This window comes from Mesocricetus auratus, unplaced genomic scaffold (assembly GCF_017639785.1).
Source record: "Mesocricetus auratus isolate SY011 unplaced genomic scaffold, BCM_Maur_2.0 Super-Scaffold_6730, whole genome shotgun sequence".
Taxonomy (NCBI): Eukaryota; Metazoa; Chordata; class Mammalia; order Rodentia; family Cricetidae; genus Mesocricetus; species Mesocricetus auratus.
The window spans coordinates 96014110-96023691 of record NW_024429184.1 but is presented as its reverse complement, the minus strand read 5'-3'; the positions used below and the strand labels follow the sequence as shown (position 1 = coordinate 96023691).

General features: G+C 40.7%; 1 long non-coding RNA gene across 1 annotated transcript in view; it reads right to left on the bottom strand.

Annotated features, from left to right (window-relative positions):
* Positions 1-8818, bottom strand: part of LOC121138855 — a 31173-nt gene extending 22355 nt beyond the window's left edge. Inside the window, exon 1 of the long non-coding RNA XR_005875727.1 lies at positions 6633-8818. This is a non-coding gene — a long non-coding RNA (uncharacterized LOC121138855). The remainder of the gene's footprint in view (positions 1-6632) is intronic.
* Positions 8819-9582: the final 764 nt, after the last annotated feature.

The following is a 9582-nucleotide window of genomic DNA, read 5'->3' as shown; positions in this document are numbered from 1 at the left end:
AACCCAGAAGCTTGAGCTTTACTTAATTCTAGATAAAGTCAAGTTGACAACCAGACTAACCATCGACTGCACTTTAAAAACACTGCAGATAATATGCTAGCCTGAGAAATTTTTTGTGTTTTACCTCAGACGGACAAAGCCAAAACAGATATGAAACACAGAAACTCTAAAGAATCCAGGCATGGGAATCTAGCAATGAAGATAAAGGAATCATCCATTAGGAGTGGGAAGATGCTGAGAGACTTATTGCACTTTCTCAGCATGATCACAGTACATGGCATAAAAAACAGACATTGTCAAAGCTAAAATCATTGAAGCATGAGTTATACACGTTAGTGATTAACCCCGAGTTTTCAATATACATCAGTGTTGCATTAAGGAAAGAAATAAAGGCTCTGCTTTGAGTCATTTAACCAAGAGCAAGTGCAGACGTGAATTTACTACTTCATGCTCCCCATGTCTTCATTCTCTAAATGTTGTATGAGTCTGAACCCATGTTGTCCTGAAAGCTGTCCTGTGAATCTGCCCATGTCTGTGTCTGTGTCTGTTGTGTGACTGTGTGTGTCTATTCATAAGAAAGAATTTCACTCTATCTTTACTGAATGGCACAGAAAACATCACATGGGAAGGAATGGGATACTTCACAGAAATTATAATAGAGTTTTACAAAAAATTAAGTCACTGGCTCCAACTGACCTAGAAAACATGAATCATAGTTTATCTACCAATGCATAAATGTTTGCTTTCCATCTTTATGGTGTATATTAGAAAATTGTTTTGAACCTTTGTATTTGCAGCTCTCAGCACATAATACACATGCATTGTCTGGGTCAGTGTCGTGGAAGAATATATTACCTAAAACAATGCTAGTTGTTAAACAAAGAGAAAAGGCAAGAAAAGGTGATGTGGTAGTTTGAAAGCAAACAGCTTCCAAAGAGAATGGCATTATTAAGATGTGTGCCCTTGTTAGAGTATATGTGGTCTGGCTGAAAGAAGTGTGTCACTGTGTGGGTGGATTTTAGGTCTCATATATGTTCAAGTCATGCCCAGGGACTCAGACCACTTCCTCTTGACTACACAAGGTGTAGAACACGTAGCTACTCCCTCAGCATCATGTCTGCATGCATACTGCCATGTCCCACTTTGATGATAACGGACTGAACCTCTGAATTTAAGCAAGCCACAACAATTAAATGTTTCTAGGCTGACAGCTGGGGAGCCTGCATGGGACTAACTAGGTCCTCTGCATGTGGGCAACAGTTGTGTAGCTTGGTCTGTTTGATGAGCCCCTGGCAGTGGGATCAGGACCTGTCCCTGGTGCAAGAGCTGGCTTTTTGGAGCCCATTTCCTATGGTGGAATGCCTTGCTCATCTTTGATGCAGGGTTAGGGGGGGCTTGGTCCTGCCTCAACTTAATATGCTAGGCTTTGTTGATTCCCCGTGGGAGGCCTTACCCTTCTGTGGAGTGGATGTGGGGAAGCAGGAGGAATGGGAGGGAGGGGAACTGTGATTGGTATGTAAAATGAATAAAATACTTAAAAGTTAAAAAGAAGAACTAGTAATGAATGCTACTGTAAATGAATGCTCAGTGCCTGAGTGCAAATGCCAGTTATCCTAATTTGTTATTACATACCATAACACATAATAAATATGCACAATTATTGTATCAACTAAAAAATATAAAAATTGCTGTGGCCATATCTCTTCATGGCAATAAAAATCATAGCTAAGACAGAAGTTGGTATCAGGGACTGTGGAGTATTGCTGTGATAGTCGGACCGTGTTTTGGTTTGGAGGAATTTGGACTTTTGTACTTTGGGTTAGGAAGGCAGTGGGATGCTTTAAGTGCCACTTAATGGGCCATACACTGGGAAGACAATGGTGCTGAGAATGACTTGAACTGTGGGTGTCTGGATCAAGAGGGTCCAGAGGAAAAGAATATTAAAATGTAGCATAGGTAACATCCTTGTGTTATTTTGGTGAAGAATGTTGTTGCCTTTTGCTCTTGGTAGAAGAGTTTGGGATTAATTCTACTGGCAGAGAAAATCGTAAAACACAGCCTAGTATAGACTCTGACATATAGTTACTAATGTTCATGTTTATAAAGATTTACAATGAAAAGGAGCAAACTCAGAAGAAAAGCAACGACAAGATGTTAAATGGAGCTAAGACCTGTGTTCAAGGAAATAATTATATTAAGAAATAGACTAAGTGAAATGAAACTTCAGGGTAACATCCTGCTCAGCTAAGTTTCAAACTTTTTAAAAGTCAACTAACGAGAAGTTTAGAGCCAGGTATGGTGGCAAACACCTTTAATCCCAACACTGTAAAGGCAGAGGCTAGCAGATCTCTGAGTTTGAGGCCAGCCTGGTCTATGGAGCAAGTTTCAGGACAGTTGAAGGAACCCGTGGAAAACAGAAAAGCTGGTGAAGATGTAATTGAACAAGGGGGCCATGTTCCAGACACAGCAGGCAACAGAACTTGGCAATTGCTGGCCACATGATTCTGGCTTTGGAGTAAAGGATAGAAGAGAGGATTTATGGAACCTTCCTCAGGAACTAAGGACAGTCACTGAGGCAAGGCATGTGTCAGAGGTGTCTCTAGATGGAGACCTAGGCCATTGTGTAAAGCTGTGAAGTTGCTAGCAGGGAGTGGAGCCAACCCAAGACAAAGAAGTATGTCACAGTCATCAAAGTTTAAAAGATATGGAGATCTGGAGAGCATTTTGACAGCAGACATGGAGATGCAGATTTAAAATTTGCCCAGCTGGTTTACAGTCTTGCTTTGATCCAGTATTTTCTCACTATGCTTCCTTATCTACACTTGGGAATGGAAATGTATATCCTATGCCATTATATGTTGGAAGTATGTGATCTTTTTAATTTTTATGTTATAGGGTAATATAGTTAAGAGGTTACATGAATCTCAAAAGAGACTTTGAACTTTAGACGTTTAAATGAGTTTGAAAATGTTATAGAGTATGGAGACATTTGAAGTTGGGCCGAATGCATTTTTACATTATGATATGGTTAAAAACCTCGAGGACAGGGAATGGAATGTGGTGGCTTGAAAGAAAATGGCCCCAAAGATAGCAGCATAATTAGGAGGTGTAGCCTTGTTGGATTAAGTGTGGTATTGTTGGAGGATGTGTCTCACTTCACAACAAGAGAAAACTTAACTAAGACAGATGATTTTTCAGTTGAAGCAGCAATAAATGTTGAATACCTCAATATGAAAGAAGTCAGAATAGAAATTAAAGTAAATTTAATTGTATATTTTGTTTTGTTTTTAAAATTGCAATAATTACCACATTCATGAATGACTGGTTATTTTTTATTTTTTGCTTTTACAGGTTGAACTATTTTAATGGAAATATAAAGTCAAGAAAATAAACCCAAAACTCTTGAGTTATAAATTGTTTTTAAGGCTAGTCTTCAGTCTTCCTTTCATTTATCAATACATGAAATGATCACTCACATGATGAACATATTAACATATTGTGTTCTACTCTGCATGGAGACAGTCTACTTTATCCCAATGCACTCTATGCTCTGAAAACATGTACTGGAGTAAATAAAGGAACTGAATTTCTGTAAGTCAAAAGAGTAACTCATTATTCACTGAGATAGACAATTTAAATAGGTAATTTTACTTGAACTATTTAATTCTCATAATCATCAATCAGACACATTTAGGAACTAAATTGATAGCTTTTTAAAATAAAAGAAAAATCAATAGCCATTTAAAGCCATGGGAAGAGAGACTTTCTAGGTAAATTAGATGTCTAAGGAAGACAGTTACAAATATATTTGAATAAATAGATAAATTGAGTGCTAAGCAGTCAGGTCTATTTTGTTATCAAGCAAAAAGCAATGTCTGGAAAGTATGAGCTGTTTATATTTCTACATGTCTTCAGAAGATGAACATGTACCTAAAACTTTCTTTAACAGACCCCAAACTTTTTCTGGAAGAAACTCATCTATTTAGTAAATTCATCAGGCACTCCCTGTTGTGCAAGGTAGTTACAATGCCAGGTTTCTGTGGAAGAAGAAATCATGCTGAAGAATTTGTGATAACACAGTATGTTGTCATTGTAATCTATGTTGTAAACATGAAAAGTGAACATGAACATACTAAGTGCTTTGAATTTGGATAAAATTGCAACTTTTAGTGGTAAAATTCAAATGATAAAATTCTCAGTGGGGACAGTGGTTAAATATTAGATATTTCAAATGAAGTTTTAGGGATGAGTTTGAAATTTTTTCTTTGAAACATGGTTTCTCTGTATAACAGCCCTATCTCTCTTGGAACTAGCTCTGTAGACAAGGCCATCCTTGAAATCACAGAGATCCTCCTTCCTCTGCCCTGCACCTCCAGGGCTGGGATTCAAAGGCATGCACCACCACTGCCTGGCTTCAGTATGAATTTTTAACGGGAGATATTTTTTAAACTTCTCATTTCTGCCCCCTCCTATGTAGTGCTGACATTCAATTATTTTTTCTTTATTTTTACTTGCATTTTCTCAAGAAACAAGGCTTGCCAGGATTCACTTTCAAGTTAGAGCTAAGTTGAGTGTTTGAGTGTGTGTGTGTACATGTGGGTATAAATCCATACAGGGATGTATAATCTTTATTTTAGTAACTTCTTTATTGACTGGTAGGGAGTTTTACAATATACACCCCAAATCCACTCACCTCCCTGTCCCCCATCCTCCCTAATCCCTGCCAAATTGACCCCCACATAAGGAAACAAATCAAAGTAAGCAAACAAGTAAACAAAAGCAAAAGCAAAAAAGCAAAACAACACCCCCAAACAAAAAACAAAACAAAACAAACAAAAAACCATAACAAAAGAACAATCTCTTTGATTCTGTCCTATCTTCCTTCTCCCACACGTTTCCATTCGTCCTGGTGGCAGTGGAGGCTTCAGTGTACCATATACTATACATACACTATACGTCTTTATCCCATCAGTTATACAGGCAAAATCTACTACAACGTATTGTCTGCTTCAAGGCCTCTGGTTTCTGGGAAAGCATCACCACTGGATCCTCACCAGAACTCCTCTGGGATATCCTCTGGATGTCACAAGTCTTGGACATCTTGTGGATATCACACCACAGGACCAGTCCCTTCACTGTCTCAGCAGGATCTAGATGGGGTAGATGCTAGGGTCAACCCATGGCCTGACTGTGGGACTGGATAGTAGCCAAGGTGGTCAGGTGAGGACTCTGGCCACCCACCTAGGCAAGTGGGTGGAGTGAGCTCCCATATATGCATGCCCTCAGGGTCTCTCACCCTGGCCTGTGTTGTGGGGTGTGGGGGTGGTCATTTCTTCAGTGAGCAGGGACCAGCTCTCTTGCTGTAGTGTCCAGTGACAGGCAAGGCCAGCTTTCCCAAGGCCAGCAAAGGATATGGCTGGCTCAACAAGGTCCTCTAATTTCATCTCTCATGGTTCCTAGGGCCTCCTGCGGTGACACAGGCCACAGATATCCACACAGGCCCGAGCTGTAACTGGACTACAGGCCCAGACATGGCCCTCTCGCAGCAGCTTGGGCCTGGTAGACATCCTGACTCTGCGTGGGGGCCGGCCACTCAGGTGGGAATGGTTGAAGCTCTATCCTTGGGCCTCTATGTGGCCTTTGGCAAGAATACAGGACCCGGACTTCAATACAGACTCCAGTCACAGTAGAACCACGGATCCCAACATGGTCCTCAATAGTGGCTGGGTCTGGATGGCCCCGAGACACTGCCTGATGATGGCAGGTACATGGGACATCAGCACAGACCCTGACTGCAGTAGGGGCATGGATCCTGACATGGTCCTCAGCTGCAACTCTGGCGGGGATTTCACCATGATATTGAAGAGCAAGAACAGGTCACTCAGATATGGAAGCATCCTTTCCCTCAGACACCAACCTTGGCTCAGGTGGCTGATCTGACCCTGGGCATCCTTATGGTGTTGGGTAGCAACAGTACCCTCAGAAGTCACTTCAGACTCTGGCTGCTATAGGGTCACACACCCAGACATGGCCCTCGCGAGCAGCTTGGGCCCAGATGACACCATGACGTGGGGTGGCTATACAGTTCACCTATATCTGTATGGCCCCTGCTGTGGCATGGCCCTCAGACTCCAACCGAGTCACGGTATTCAACCCAGATCCCAGGCCTTTGTATTAGCCCTAGTGGCAAGCTGGACCACAGACTTCACCACAGTCCCTGGCTGCAGCTGGGCAATTGACCTAGACATGACCTCAGGCAGCAGCAACATAGTTTCAACATCCTAGCTCCAAATAGTAGCCCCGAAAACCGGGATCAGTCTGGCCCCTGTACACCGACGAGGCCTCAGGTTGAGACCCAGACCCTAAACCTTTCATGACTCCATGGGACATGAGCATCAACATAGACCTCGGTGGTAGGACCCCAGACCCAGACATGGTCCTTGGCCATAGCCTAGACCCAGCTGTCACAGTCTTTGGTGGCTCCAAAGGCCGCCCAGAACACTATGGACCCAGCGGCAGCATGGATCGTGGACTCAAACAGGGACAAAGGAGGCAGCCCAGGCTACTGGAGTCAGCATAACACTTGACAGCAAAAGGAACAATGGACATCAACACAGACCACGGCTACTTACTGCAGGATCAGAGACCCCGATATTGCCCTTGGCAGCAGCCCGGCCTGGACATCATCATCGTGGCCGTGGGTGGCAAGCAGAACTGCCTCCGGTCTAATAACGGCCGTTCCCGCGGATCCAGGTGGAATGCAGGCTTCCAACGTCTGCCAACTCCTCACCTTAGTCCTTCCTTGCTCTCTGCATCTTTCCATAGCACACGGACCGTCCGTTCCCTCTACTACTTCCAGTCCTCTGCTACATATGTCCTTATTGAAAGAGGGCACATAAGCACGGCACCACAAAGCTCGGGCCGGGTCCCTGGCTATCTTGCTGCCTGCCTGGGCCTCGAGGACCCTGGTTGGCTATCTTGCTGCTGGCCGGCAAGAAAGAAGGCGTAATCTAATATGTCTGTGCAACCTATTATTAAATCTCACATATGCCTTTATATGTATTTAATTAATTTGACTTCGTCATGCTGGAATTTTAACCATTTTTATTCTTAGTTTTTAGTTTTTCACATTTCATAAACTATTTTTGTTATACTTTTCTTTAGATCCCTGGTAAATGAACTTTAAAAAACCCATAACATCACCAATAAATACAGTGAAGAAAAAAATATTTACTTGTATTCTCTTTAAATAAAATCCAAAATCAAAGATCATACTTCCTTCACCAGCTATTACATTCAAAATTTTAATAAAAACTCTGAAGATTATACTACGTTTTATGAGCATGTGGGCAATAATTACCTAGATGGAATTTTTGTTTTCTGTTTCATTACCACGTTTTTGTTTGATTGTTACCGGTCACTGTCAGAATGCCATCTGAAGGGACATTATTCTGAGGTTATTTCTGACAGCCAGTTCTTTCCAGGAAATAGGGGAAGGGAATTCCTGTTCCTCTCTGTGGTTGGACTGTGACTAATTGTAAGCTGCTTATTAAACAGTCTTAACATTTTGTCTTTTCCTTCTTCTTTTCATTGCTTGCATTAAATCTAAATGGAACTTTTCAAGCTCTGATAAGTGGAGCCTCACCTGTGTTTTCATGAACCTTCAGTGGGAACAGCCAGCGATGTTTCAGACTCAGCTGCAATTACCAGGTGTCTCAGGAAGCAAGGGTGTCCTGTTTCAATGGAGGAGCCATCATGGAATGGGGTTTGAGGAAAACAACAAAGCTCCAATGGTAGGACGTAATTCTTTTCTCTGTTAATGTCATTCCTCAAAGAGCTACCTTGCTGTTGATGATAGTGTTTTAAAGCAACATATTAACTTCAAGATAAATCTTTACTTATTGAATTTATACTTAAATTTCATGGCCCATTTTTTCCTTCCTCCAACTTTAATGAAAATACAGAGCAGCTATTCCCTGTAAACAACAAACTAGTTTCAAATTTATTTCTGATACCTCTGAAATAACAAATGAATAAAGCTTAGTTGAAATACTATTGTTTACAAGACAAAATACCTAAATTTTAAGCTTGGAGCTATAGATTATTTCTGGGGACACAGAGTACTTAGCCACCATCAGCCATTAGAGAGAAGATTCTAAAGAAACCATTGTAATACAACAAGCACAAGAAACACTCCCTAGACTATCATAGAGTTTCTCTTCTTCAAATGTATACATCCAAGTTCCTGTTTCGTTTTATTTTAATCAGAAAGTGTAGATACTGTACCATGGTTTATTGTGTAATTGTTGTTTTTTAAATTTATTTATTTTTTGTATGACTGTTTTGCTACATGTATGCATGTGTACTTCATGCCTATGGAAGTTAGAAGAAGGGTTAGCTGCCCTGGACCTGGAGTTAAGATGAATGTGAGTTAAAATGGAGATGCCAGGAATTGAGCTTTACCTCTGTAACAGCAGCCAGTACTCTTATCCACTGAGCCATCTCTCCAGTCCATGTGGACTGTTTCTTTGAGACTGAGTGTGGAGATTGCTGCTTAGCAAGAAATTCCATTTACAAAACCCTCTGCAAGAATATAGTGAATTTTTTCTACTGCATGACCCAGGTTTCCTGGATAAGTTAGAAGATCTAGACAGCCAACCAATAATAGTATTGTGATGAGATGAAATATCTTTACAAGAGTGATTAGCATTTTCTTTACCTTTCCATTCACAGTCAACATTTCAGATATACAAAGAATAAAAAGAAGAAATTAAAAATGGGGCTGGGGTGGTAAAATTAGACATATCCCACCATGAGGAGTTATTCCACTACCTGAAAGTAAGGCAAGCTCTGGAGAAATTCATAAATATGCCCTCAGCTCCTGACCCCTCAAGCATCTTTGGGAGCAAGGCAATTTGTATCCATATTTAGTCAATAGACTCTCATTATGCCCTTTGTATCAAATATGAAAATTAACTTGTTTGCATCAAATATGTTGTGAAGTTCAGGAAATTACATGAACTCTACCACCAGATGGCTGTGTTTTTGAGAACCAATGAACTCTTTCAGAGACGAACAACAATGAACTCTCTTTATGTGGAGGAAAAGCTTTGGAAGAGCAAGCATACCATATAGAAATCCCAAAAAATCTGTTCAAACGAGTACACTAGGATTAATAGCACTTAAATACTAATTTCTTGTGAAGTGTGTGAAGAACAGACATACACACACAAGCATGCACTCGTGCACATGTGCAAAAGCTTTTCTAAGAACAGTGGCTTGTCATCATTATCATTAAACAGTTAACCCCTCCTTAGTCAAAAAGATTTGAGCTCCCAACTGATTTATTGGTATTATCTAGAATGGAACAATAAAAAAAAACACAGTCTGTTTATGTAGACTTCAGCATATGAAGGTAGCCCAATATATCTTAGGGATGATATATAATATCACAGAAATGCATGCCTGTAAAGTCATATGCTATGTATATACATATTCACATACAGTATACATAATCATATGTATTAAGTTTATGGTATGTATAGACATAATCTTGTTTCATGTGTATGTGATCTTGCTTTA